Source organism: Jaculus jaculus, chromosome 3 (assembly GCF_020740685.1).
Source record: "Jaculus jaculus isolate mJacJac1 chromosome 3, mJacJac1.mat.Y.cur, whole genome shotgun sequence".
Lineage (NCBI taxonomy): Eukaryota > Metazoa > Chordata > Mammalia > Rodentia > Dipodidae > Jaculus > Jaculus jaculus.
Window position 1 is genome coordinate 98,647,391 of NC_059104.1, and position 12,866 is coordinate 98,660,256.

Below are 12,866 nucleotides of genomic sequence, written 5' to 3' on the forward strand. Positions count from 1 at the left end.
CTAATCTCAGTGAGGGTAAGGACCATACCTGTCTTGAGCATACTGTACTGAGGACACATTTGTGGTCCATCAAAACACAGAGAGTATTCCTCCCCTATTGTCTTTACCTTTCCACTTTCATGTGCATTAGGCTTATTCAGTTAGTTTTGACCTAAAAGAGTACTTTGTTACCTGTGAACTCTTGGCAGTACCTTAAAACTGCCTAACTAACACTTTTTTTTTTTCTTCAAAAGTAGCCTTTTGCTTATCAGGTCGTTTATCTTTTTTTTTTTTGAGGTAGGGTCTCACTCTAGCCCAGGCTGACCTGAAATTCACTATGAAGTCTCAGGGTGGCCTCGAATTCACGGCAATCCTCCTCCCTCTGCCTCCCGAGTGCTGGGATTAAAGGTGTGTGCCACCATGCCTGGCCATATATCTTATTTTTTTATTTGAAAAGGATTGTTGTACCCATCTATTATGTTTGTGGTTTCTATCAAAAATTTAAGAAGGCCTTTATTTGTCTTGTCCAATAAAAGGCACTCTAAAACTTGCAATAATATGTTCACTTATCAGTGTTGGAAACTTACCTGATTGAATAATTGGACTTCTGTTGTTCTAATTTGGTAGGACATAGACTTGTAACTATAACAGTACATATTATTTTCAAGAATCCTAGAAGATACTGTTTGTGTGTCTTACAGAAAGTATATCACTAGAGCCTTTTCTTTTGTATATATGCTTATTTCTGAGTGTGGTGGTTTGATTCAGGTGTCCCCCATAAACTTAGGTGTTATGAATGCTGAGTTCCCAGATGATGGAGATTTGGGCATTAAGTCCTCCTGGAGGCAGTGTATTATCAGGGGTGGGCTTATGGGTATTTTAGCCAGTTTCCCCTCCCCAGTGTTTGACACACTCTCCTGTTACAATTGTCCACCTTATGTTGGCCAGGGGGTGATGTCCCCTGCTCATGTTGTCGTTAACCCCTGCCATCATGGAGCTTCCCCTTGAGTCTATAAGCCAAAACAAACCTTTTTTTTTCCCCACAAGCTGCTCTTGGTCGGGTGATTTCTGCCAGCACTGCGAACCTGCCTACAACACTGAGTTTGATAAAGGTCCTGTGCTGGGGAGGGGGTTTTAGTTTTTTACATTCTATGACAATGATTTGGGGTAGTGCTGTCTGTAGCACAGTAGAGGAGATTCACTTATTATTTCAAAATATTTGAGTTTTGTGATCCTACCTGCTAGGTGGAAAAGGTACTAACCTTGGTCCAAATCTCCCCAAAATAAGCTGATTATTTTTTCTCCCCATTAAGGAGTTTTACTCTTATGTGTATGCTTAGGATGTGAGTCAGTGGATTTTGGCATTACTTCTTTATTAGCTCCTAGTCAGGAAGTTCAGCCAGGGGCTGGAGTCATTGCTAAATACCCAGGTCTTCCCAAGACCTGTTTTTAACAGTGATTCCTTGGAACTTTGCAACTCATCCTTAATCCCTGCTCTTCTGATATTCACACAATTGACTATTGTTTTGTTGAATTAAAAAAAGCCTTTCTTTCACATGATTTCCAAGCTAGTTAATATTGTACAGGAATGACAGAATTAGTCCCCTTTCATGTCATGTTGCATTTTAGCAGCCCATATGAACAGTCTAAATCTTACATGTATGTTCTTCCTCTGGTGTGGGTCTCTGTTTCTTTGAGTCTTCTGTATAGCAAGCTCACCCAAGAGCTTTGCAAGCCCCCTCCCCTTCCCCCTTAAGCCCACTAAGGCTCCTGTCAGGGACCAGAATTCTTTCTGCTTTGGGTCTTTGACTCTAATTGTAAGTGCAATGTTGAGGAAGGAGTTCTTAGATGCTCTGTGAGTTGACAAAATGAAGGGTCTTGTCATAGTGTTGGGGGCTGTTCATTTAGGATAAATACAGCCCCACTTCACATTTTCCCTCTGCTCCACAGTTCTGAGAGGTTTGCTTATTGGCAAAGAAGTGAAACCCAGTTACCCTCAGAGGGACTGACGGTCCTTAGCAATTGTACTAGATGGCCTTCCCCAAACCGAGATCATTTGAACTGCTGATGCTCATTCCTAGTCGGTTTTCATCTGCTTTGGGTGGTTCCTTAGCCAGCCAAGAAAGAAGTCAAGGGTATTGCTCTGCATTGGTGGGCCAAATAAGAAAATTTCCTGTGCATTTGTCCTGGTTTTTAAATTGGTGCCACCCGTTCTTCCCTCTTTCCCCTACTACATTACACATATCCAGTTAATGATATCTCTTTTTTTTAATCTTTTTTTTTTCTTTTCACAATTTTTATTAACAGTTTCCATGATTATAAAAAATATCCCATGGTAATACCCTCCCTCCACCCCCACACTTGATATCTTATTTTTAAGATACAGTGTCGGGCTGGAGAGATGGCTTAGCGGTTAAGTGCTTGCCTGTGAAGCCTAAGGACCCTGGTTCGAGGCTCGGTTTCCCAGGTCCCACATTAGCCAGATGCACAAGGGGGCGCACGCGTCTGGAGTTCGTTTGCAGAGGCTGGAGGCCCTGGCACGCCCATTCTCTCTCTCTCTCCCTCTCTATCTGTCTTTCTTTCTGTGTCTGTCGCTCTCAAATAAATAAATTAAAAAAAAATTAAAAAAACAAAAACAAAAAGATACAGTGTCACTATCATATATAGCTCCAAGCTTCCGATTTTGCCTAGGACAAAGAAAATTTCAAGGCCAAATTGATAGCAACCTCTGGAATTTAAATCTTCCTATAAAACAGACATATGGTTGAAATTAGCTGCTGTTCAATATTGCGAGGGATTTACATTGCTATTGCAGTCTGCAGACAGACGCTACCCAACTGGGGTGTTGGGGTTGGAGTTAAGACAAATTATGTCAAGAGCCTCTTATGAATGAAGAAATAAATGACCATAGGCTATATGAAAAGAGCAACTCCACCCATATGACTTCTGCTGTGTCGGGCTAGGTATTTATGTTAGCCGGTTTCTTCTGTTACAATATTCTTTTCTTTAGCCACTCTTTTTTTTTTTTTTGGTTTGGTTTTTTGAGGTAGGGCCTCACTCTAGTCCAGGCTGACCTGGAACTCACTATGTAGTCTCAGGGTGGCCTCGAACTCACAGCGATCCTCCTATCTCTGCCTCCCAAGTGCTAGGATTAAAGGTGTGTGCTACCACGCCTGGCTCTTTAGCCACTCTTTAGAAGATTTATCATCTTAAGATTAACTCTGTGGACCATAAATCTTTCCCATTGCCAATAAACAAACAGGAAGGGACATAAAATATTTTTGTTGACATGGGTATCAGAGAATTATCTAAAGGCAGCCACTTAGTGTTCAGTTCTTATTGTCCAGTATGGTACACACCTGTGATCCCAGCTCTTGAGAGACTGAGGGAGGAGGTTGACAGTTGGTGATCCTGGGGTACATAGTAAGACTCTGTCTCAGTCTTCACTGAAAAGGGTTGTTTAACATCTTTATATTTATTTTTTAATTCTTTATTTATTTGGTTTTTCAAGGTAGGATCCCACTTTAGCTCAGGCTGACCTAGAATTCACTATGTAGTCTCAGGGTGGTCTCAAATTCACTGCAATCCTCCTACCTCTGCCTGGGATCAAAGGTGTGCACCACTACGCCCGGCCCTTCCTTCCTTCCTTCCTTCCTTCCTTCCTTCCTTCCTTCCTTCCTTCCTTCCTTCCTTCCTTCCTTCCTTCCTTTCTTTCTTTCTTTCTTTCCTTATTTATTTATTTATTTATTTATTTATTTATTTATTTATTTATTTATTTATGAATGAATGAAAGACTACTTTGTGTGGCTGTCTTAAGTGAGGACTGAGAAATCAAATCCAGGTCCTTAGGTTTTCCAAGAAAATACCCTTATCCACTGAGCCATCTCTCCAGCTCCCAACATCTTTATGTTTAAAAGAAAAAATAGTTATAGATTAATATAAGCATACTATTAAAAATTGAAATAAAACATTTCTAAATAGTCAAGCTATAACCTTGCTTCTCGCTAGGACCACCATCATTTCCTTTTGTCTTTTTTTTGTGCTTGCTTTTCATAATTATAGTCAGCATCTGTACAATCTTATATGCTGTTTTTACCCTTCATAGTATATCAGATATCTTCCCCATGCTGTTCCATGTAATCATTGTGTTTAGTGATTGCATTTCTAGCAAATGTACCTCAGGTAAATGGACAGTAGTTTACTTGATCTACCCATATCATTTGAAAAACACGCATATTCTTTTTTTCCTCAATTTTTATTAACATTTTCTATGATTATAAAAAGTATCCCATGGTAATACCCTCCCTTCCCCCCCCCCCACACTTTCCCCTTTGAAATTCCATTCTCCATCATATCCCCTCCCCATCTCAATTAGTCTCTCTTTTATTTTGATATCATGATCTTTTCCTCCTCTTATGATGGTCTTGTGTACGTAGTGTCAGGCATTATGAGATCATGGATATCCAGGCCATTTTATGTCTGGAGTTGAGCACGTTGTATGGAGTCCTACCCTTCCTTTGTCTCTTACATTCTTTTTGCCACCTCTTCTGCATTAGACCCTGAGTACTCCAGTCACTTCTTTCCAGCACTATGATACCTTCTGAGTCATCTCAAAGTCACTGCCATTTGAAAAGAGAAGATTCTATACCCAAAGTGAGAGTAGTGTTAATATAAGGGTATAAATGTTAAGAGAAGTGCTTACTGGGCAGTTTGATAAGCATAGTATATACATTTTTTCCAGACATCAGCAGATGTTATACCCCTAGGGCTCATGACTACCCCTGTTTTAAGTTTTCACTATCAGGGATGTGTTCCCCCCAAGGAGTGGGCCTCCAGTCCAATTGGAAGGCAGTTGGATTCCACTGTGACAGACTTGCCACTATTGTACCCGTTGGCTCATCTGGGCTGGCTGGCCAATTACAAGGCTTGCAGTGTCCACTGTTGAGTATCTTCACTGGTGGCATATCTTTCTCCCATTGAACTACACATAGAATGGCTTCTTCCAGCTTTCTGTCAGCTGGTCTACCTGGGGGAGGTTATTAGCTCAGTTCCAGCAGGATTTCTCAGTGGCCTTGCAGCCCAAGTATGTGAAGTCTTCAGCAATGGGGTCTTACCATCTATTCCTGGTGGGAAACCAAGGGCCTCAGCAATGGCCTGTAATGTTTTAGGGGCATCAGGAACCTCCTTGACCAACAACTCACTGGAGATATCCCATCCCTGGTCTGAAAATTTTCAAACAAAGATCTATGGCTCCTGAGAGAACACGTCTATTCTTGATAGGACTTTAGTTGTAGCACTGCCCACCTCCTTCTGTCTTTAACATCAACATTGCAGAGTGGATCTACTTGCCCATCTGTCCTTCACACGGAACCTTTCCCTTGCCTTGAGTTTGTTATTTGTTGACCTTGTCTTAGCGTTTATTGAAGTTGCTGTGCTTCTGTGACACTGTGTTGGTGAACTGCTATTCTCCATCCTGAGCCACGTGCACTTCAGCCATGACACTACAGCATTTCACTGTTGCACCCGGAAGCCAGCAATGAGAGTGACACAGTCTGCCACTTCAGTTCTTCCAGGGGGCAGTAGCTCTAGGGAGAAAGAACATCCTTACCCAATGCAAAGTGCTTATGGTGGTTGGGCTTTGTCCATTCATTGGCTTGTTACCTTTGAGATTTGAATACTTACAAGTTAGAATCAGAAGAAAGTTCTTTAAAAATTTAGGATCATTTGAAAGTTTTGCCAAAATGTTACCTTTCAGTTACTCAGTTTTATATCATTTTGTTTGCTTAAATTCTATCCAGGTATTTATTTTCTCTTTTCTTTTGGCTATCCATTTGGCTACTTTATAAGGATGCTTATTTTAAACTGGACATATTGAAGAAAAGAAGGGAAATATATAAAAAAAGAAAGTTTTAGTGTTTGTTAACATTTCTTCTTCTTCTTTTTTTTTTTTTTTTTGGAGGTAGGGTTTCACTTTAGTCCAGGCTGACCTGAAATTCACTATGTAGTCTCAGGCTGACCTCTAACTCATGGTGATCATCCTTCCTACTTCTGCCTTCTGAGTACTGGGATTAAAGGCATGCACCACTATGCCTGGCCTAAAGTATATGTCAGTAGGGCTGAAGAGATGGCTAGTGGTTAAGGCTCTTGCCTGCAAAGCCTAAAGACCCATGTTTGACGCTCCAGGTTCCATGTGAGCCAGATGCACAAAATGACATAAGCACACAAGGTCACACATGCTTACAAGGGGGCACATTTGTCTTGAATTCCATTGCAGTGGCTGGAGGTCCTGACACGCCAATTCTCACTTGCTCCCTCTTTCTCTCTCACACTAAAAAGAAAAGGCCAGTTTGTTGGGTAACCATTTCTATAAGCAATTTTAGAATAGTTTTTATTACTCCAGAAAGACACCCTATACTAATTAATAGTCACTCCTCATTTCACTCCAACTCTCTTCACCAGTATTCATACATTCTTCTATTTTCTGTCACTATGGACTTACCTTTCTAGACATTTCACATGAATGGAGTTGTACAATGTATGATCTTTTTTGACTGGCTCATTGCACCTATCAATATTGTTTTTAGGGCTGACCCATATTGTAGCATGGTATCAGTACTTATTTTTATTGCCAACTAATATTCCATGGCACAGGAACTGTAACATTTTACTTATTCAGCTATCTACTGATAGATATTCAGGCTGTTTCCAATTCTCACTACATGAATAATGGTGCTATGATTGTTTGTAAAAGTTTTTATAGGAAAGTATTTTTATTACTTTTAAAAATATTTATTTTAATTATTTATTTGAGAGCATTTGGCTTACGTGGGTCCTGGGGAATTGAACCTGGGTCCTTTGGCTTTGCAGGCAAGCACCTTAACCACTAAGCCATCTCTCCAGCCCACGTGGTTCTTTTTTTAATTTCTTTTAGATATATATGAACATGTGTAGAATTGCTGGATCACATGATAACTCTACACAAAACTTTTTAGAAAAACTGCCAGAAGGATTATCAATTTTGCATTATCACAAATCTACAGGTTTCCAATCCCATCACATTTCTGCCAATGCTAGTTATAGGCATTATTATTGTGCCATTCTAGTGGTTGTAAAGTACTCTACTGTGATGGGGTTTATTATTTTGTTTTCAAGGCAGGGTCGCACTGTAGCTCAGGCTCACTGGAAACTCACTCAATAGCCCAGGCTGGCCTCAAATTCACAGTGATCCTCCACAGTGCTGAGACTAAAATCGTTTTTTGTTTCTTTTTCTGTTTTTATGAAGTAGGGTCTCACTCTAGTCCAGGCTGACCTAGAGCTCACTGTGTAGTCTCAGGGTGGTCTCAAACTCATGGCGATCCTCTTACTACTGCCTCCCAAGTGCTGGGATTAAACAAGAAGTTTTGGGTTTTTGTGTTGTTGTTGTTTATTTTGGTTTTAATTTTTCCAGGTAGGGTCTTGCTGTAACCTGGGCTGTCCTGGAATTCACTACGTAGCCACAGGGTGGCCTTGAGCTCGCAGTGATCCTCCTCCCTCTGCCTCCCAAGTGCTGGGATTAAAGGCATGTGTCACCATACCTGGCCCCACCTCTTTCATAAATAAATAAATAAATAAACAAATTTGAAATAAATAATCCATGGAAAATCCTCAAATTACTAACTTTGGAGCTATTTAGTTCCTTCTAATAAACACATCAGGGGCTGAACATGTGAAATGGGAAAGTATCCCATCTGTATTCTTTTAGTTGCTTGTCCCTGGAGCATTTTTATATATACTTTTAAAAGAAAGAACAGTTAAAACTAAAAACTAATCTATTTGGACATTTCTTGGTAGTTTAGGGAAGTAATAGGGCAATGTTGGGATGAGTGGCTAGAAGCAGAGATGGGATAGGATAGGTAGGTAATAGAGAATTACTAATTTTTTCACTAAGAACAATAGAAAAGTCATCCAACTTGCTAGAGAAAATTCTCATAACCAAAAAAAAAAAAAAAAGAAAGAGTGAGGAAAAAGTTTTACTGGCTTGGGTCAGAAATATAACAGAAGCAGATGAAGAATAGCTTCAGAACCTATGGCTAATCTATTTCCTTGAGCCTAGAAAGTCATTACTTCCACTCAGTAGGCTGCTCAGCACACCTTTACTCTGGAACTGCTCTGGATTATGCTGGCATTCATCTTCATCTCATGTTTTTACTCTTACTACCTCTGCTTCAAGTCTCTAAATCAGTTCCTCCTTTTCCTCACTTATTTATTCAGCATACATCTATGGAAGACTTCCAATGAATGGGCTCAACAATGTAATATTTCCTATGAACGAACTAAAAGCACAAGAAATGTGATCCTTGGAATGACTGGGCAGCAGGGGATGAACAATGAGTAGCCAGGATCTGGGGCAGAGAGGAAGGTGGACTGGAAACAATGAATGGAGAAGTAGGAGCGAGGGGAGAACACCTAAAACTAAGTTAAGTTTAATGTTAAACTACATTGTTAATTTCAATTGTTAAATTCAGTGGATCACAGAGGGGTTGCTCTGGGTACTACACAGGACTTGAAGGCATCTGTGGCAAGAACTGTCCCTCACTGGTATTAGTAGCAGCAGACCAAGTGAAGCATAGTTCTAATGCTAGCAGTAGGACCTCAGACTCCACTGATGGCTATTACTTTTCATTCTTTACCCAAATTAAAAACTTTCATTTAGCCGGGTGTGGTGGTGCACGCCTTTAATCCCAGTACTTGGGAAGCAGAGGTAGGAGGATCACCATGAGTTCGAGGCCACCCTGAAACTACACAGTGAATTCTAGGTCAGCCTGGGATAGAGTGAAACCCTACCTCAAAAAACAACAACAACAAAACCCTCTTATTAAGCTGGGTGTGGTGGCTTATGCCTTTAATTCCATCACTTGGGAGGCAGAGTAGAAGGATGGAGGCCACCCTGAGACTGCATAGTGAATTTTAGGTCAGCCTGGGCTAGAGCTAGACCCTACCTTGAAAAACAAAACAAAACAACACTTTCTTACTAGACCAGATATAAGGAAATTGATTAAGAATTCATTTTAGGGCTGGAGAGATGGCTTAGTGATTACAGCATTTACCTGCCAAGCCAAAGAATCCTGGTTCGATTCCTTAGGACCCACATAAGCCAGATGCACAAAGTAGCACATGCACATGCATCTGGAGTTTGTTTGCAGTGGCTGGAGGCCCTGGCATGCCCATTCTTTCTCTTTATCTGCCTCTTTTTCTCTCTGTCTGTTGCTCTCAAAAAAGAAAGAAAAAAAGTTGTAAATTAGTTGGTAGGGCTTTAAATGCAGTTTCATTCATAAGCAACATTTCTTAAGTACCCACTGTAATTCACTACCATGTTGGGTGCTGTGAGAGAGTCAGAGAATAAATAACTCTTAGAAGCTAGGGAGAATAGATCTCTCCAAGGGGGATGGGGTATTTAAGGAACTAGAAAATAATTCATATGGTGTGTGTGTGCGCAAATAACTGAAATAAATGAGAAATACAAAGTAATAGAGACCACAGAGAAGGTAGAGGAGCTAAGAAGCCGTTATTTCTGCTGATGAATGAAAGTATTTAGTTTCTTTAGCTGTGATAAGTTGAATTGGGTCCTGACCTCTAAGCCCTTTGTGGTCAGGAAGTTAACTTTAGCCCTTGGGAGGATAGCTGGGAGAGAGGCATTCTAGAAGCTGGCTCGCTGTACTGTCATGTGAGAAAGCACCAGCAGCCACATGGTCTGGAAGAGCACTGGGTAGTGACTTTATTGCAGCTTAACTTTGTGACCCAATGTTGTATAGAGACTAAGACAAATTAAACTATCCTTTCCTTTTAGTAGCTAGTAGAGAATTTAAACACAACACAAGTACAGTATAAGGCAGAATGAATGGTGTTTGGAATGTCGAGGTATAAACAAAAGACCATGGCAAGCTTACAGAGGAAGGCCTTGACATGGTATTTTCTGTTGAAAATCAGCTAGAGCTTCACAAAGAAAGTAATATTGAACTGGACCTTGAAAATGTGTGGTACTTTAATGACGGAAATCAGGAAACAGCCTGGCACAGAAAGGAAATAGCACAAAGACAGGCATGTTAGTTAACTTAGGGTATGAAAACTGGTAATAATGACCCGGGATAAATGGAAAGGTACGGTAGGGCTGGCCTATGAAGGACCCTATGACAATGCTGGGGAGCTTGCAAGATGGTTCAGTGGATAAAACACTTGCCAACATGAGTGGGAGGACCTGAATTCAGATCCTCAGACCCTACAGAAAGCTGGATGCTGTGGTGTACACCTGTAACCCTAACACTGTCATGGCAAGATGGCAGGTGGGGACAAGAGCATCCTCAGAAAACTGTGGGCCAACTGGAGCCTGGAGTAAGTGGCAGTGAGACCTTGTCCCACTGACAAAAGGACCCTGTCTGAAACAAGGTAGAATATATGCCATGGCAGTCATACATGAGTCACACATGACTATTCCGTAAACAGAGGAGAAGCCACAAATGTTTTTTGGGCAGGGAGGTAATGAGATCGGATTTGTTTATCAGTCGCTGGGCTCTGAATGGATGGCTTGGAGAGAGTGAAGTGATTCAGACCAGAGATGAGAAAGGCCTACAAAAAGATGGCAAGGATGGAAATGGGAAAGAGGAGATGAATTCAAATCACACAATGTCTGTAAAGTATGTCTGTGATTATGTCCTTTAGCCTGCCATCGTTGCTTAGTATTTTAGTATTCTTTCCATGGACTCACCTCTCCTCTGTACTTGTGCTTCCTCTTAGAATAGCGGGGAGGGAGTAATGGAGAGTTAAAGTTGAAATGGGGAATGTTCTTTGTTCAACTCGTAAATAAGTTGCGTTTTCTTCATTTTTGAATAAGCCACCTAAATGATAATAATGTCACCTCATTGTGTGTGTGCTCATGCATGCCATGGTGTATTTGTGGAGGTCAGAGTACAACTTCATGTCAGGTATCAGTCCTCTACCTTTTCTTGATGCAGGTCTCTTGTTTGGTGCCATGTCTGCCAGGCTAGCCATCCCATGAGCTTTAGAGAGATTCTCTTGTCTCTGCCTCCCATCTTGCTATAGGATAGCTGGAATTATAGCCACATGCTCCTGTGTCTGTCTTTACATGGACTCTGGGGATCAGGCTTGAGTGGCAAGTGCTTTATCCACTGAGCTTTCTTCCAAGCTCTACCTTGTCTAGTTTGTTTTTTAAAGAGGGAGGGAATTGCTGCGCTAGGGCCTCAGCCACTGCAATCAAACTCCAGATGCTTGTGCCACCTAGTACCCATGTGAGACCTTGCACACATGTCACTTTTGTGTGTCTGGCTTACATGGAATCTGGAGAGTAGAATATGGGTCATTAGGCTTTGCAGGCAAGCACCTTAACCACTAAATAATCTCTCCAGCCCTTTCTAGTTTTTAAGTGGTCACAGATGTGTTTGTCTTGGGGCAAGAAATCTGGCTCAACAGTTAAACACGCTTGCCTGCAAAGCCTGATGGCCCAGGTTCAGTTCCCTAGTACCCACATAAAACCAGATGTACAAAGATGGCACATGCATCTGGTATTTGCAGAGCAAAAGCTCTGGCATACCTATTTTCCTCTGCCCTCTCTGCTTGCAGATAAATAAATAAAATATTTTTTTAAATGTGTTTGTCCTAAGAAGTAATATCAAAACTTGGTCTAATTGAGGAGGCTTCTGTTTATTTCCTGCTTCTGAAGTGGTTTTCATGTTAACAGAGTTCTAGGCCAGAAGCAACTCAGCTGTGGTAGACTTCATTCAGCAAATCAGCTATGGCCACCACCCCAAAACCAAATAGAAAAGATAATGATGAAAAATAGGAAAGCTTAATAAATATAGCTATATGTAGAAGACAAGGAGGGTCAGTGTCCTAAGCCTGGTCCTTAGGGGTCCTGCTGTGAATGCTTAGATTATACTGGGAAGGGACAGAAGAAACATACAAAGTTAACCAGTTTTACTCAAACTGGTCTGGCTGACCATTCTGAGCATTGGCCTTCTCAAGGCAAGGAAACTATTGCTGCCTGGGGGTAGATTTGACTCAGCACAAGGTGCTCTTCCACAGACCTGTTATTTCTGTAGAAAAGAATGACTCAGTGCCAAAGAGAAGTAGAGAGAGATGTGAATGTTTCATCTGCTTTTGGTTACCTGCTGGTTACCTGCAGGCTCAAGTAAAGAGTCAGAGGTTCCTGAGCTTGGTGGTTCACACTTACAGTCCCAGTATTCAGGAGGCAGGGGCAGGAGGATTTCCAGAAGTTCAAGGACAGTCTAGTCTACATAGAGAGTTCCAGGTTAGCCAATACTACATAGTCTCTGTGTCAAAAAAAGAATGGGGATGGCTGAGAGATGGCTTAGCACTTAAGGTGCTTGCCTGTGAAACCTAGGGACCCAGGTTCAATACCTCAGATCTCACATAAGTCAGATGCCCATGGGCATGCATGTGTCTGGAGTTTGTTTACAGTGTGTGGAGGCCCTGTCACACCCATTCTCTCTGTCTCTCTTAAATAAATTAAAATAATAAAAAAAGAATGGGGGTAGGGTGAATCAAGACTTTCAGCAAAACCAGTCCCTTCGGTCCTTGTTACATTAGCACCCAGCAGGGCTGGGGGTGTATAGCTCAGGTGGACCATGAGTTTAGCATGCCTAAGGTCCTGGGCTCCATCCTTGTCATCACCAGAAGAAAAATAAAAATTCCTACCAGGTGTGGTGACGCACGCCTTTAATAACCCTAGCACTCAGGAAGCTGAGGTAAGAGAATCTCTGTGAGTTTGAGGCCACCCTGAGACTATATAGTGAATTCCATGTCAGCCTGGGCTACAGTGAAACCCTACCTCATTAAAAAAAAAATCCCCAATGTCAGTCTTCTCTTCCCCTCCA

The 12,866-nt window shown here is 41.4% G+C and overlaps 1 protein-coding gene across 7 annotated transcripts in view; it reads left to right on the forward strand.

The window, feature by feature from the left end:
• Sik3 (SIK family kinase 3) overlaps positions 1-12,866 on the forward strand; it is a 286,449-nt gene that overhangs the window by 194,479 nt on the left and 79,104 nt on the right. The window lies entirely within an intron of this gene.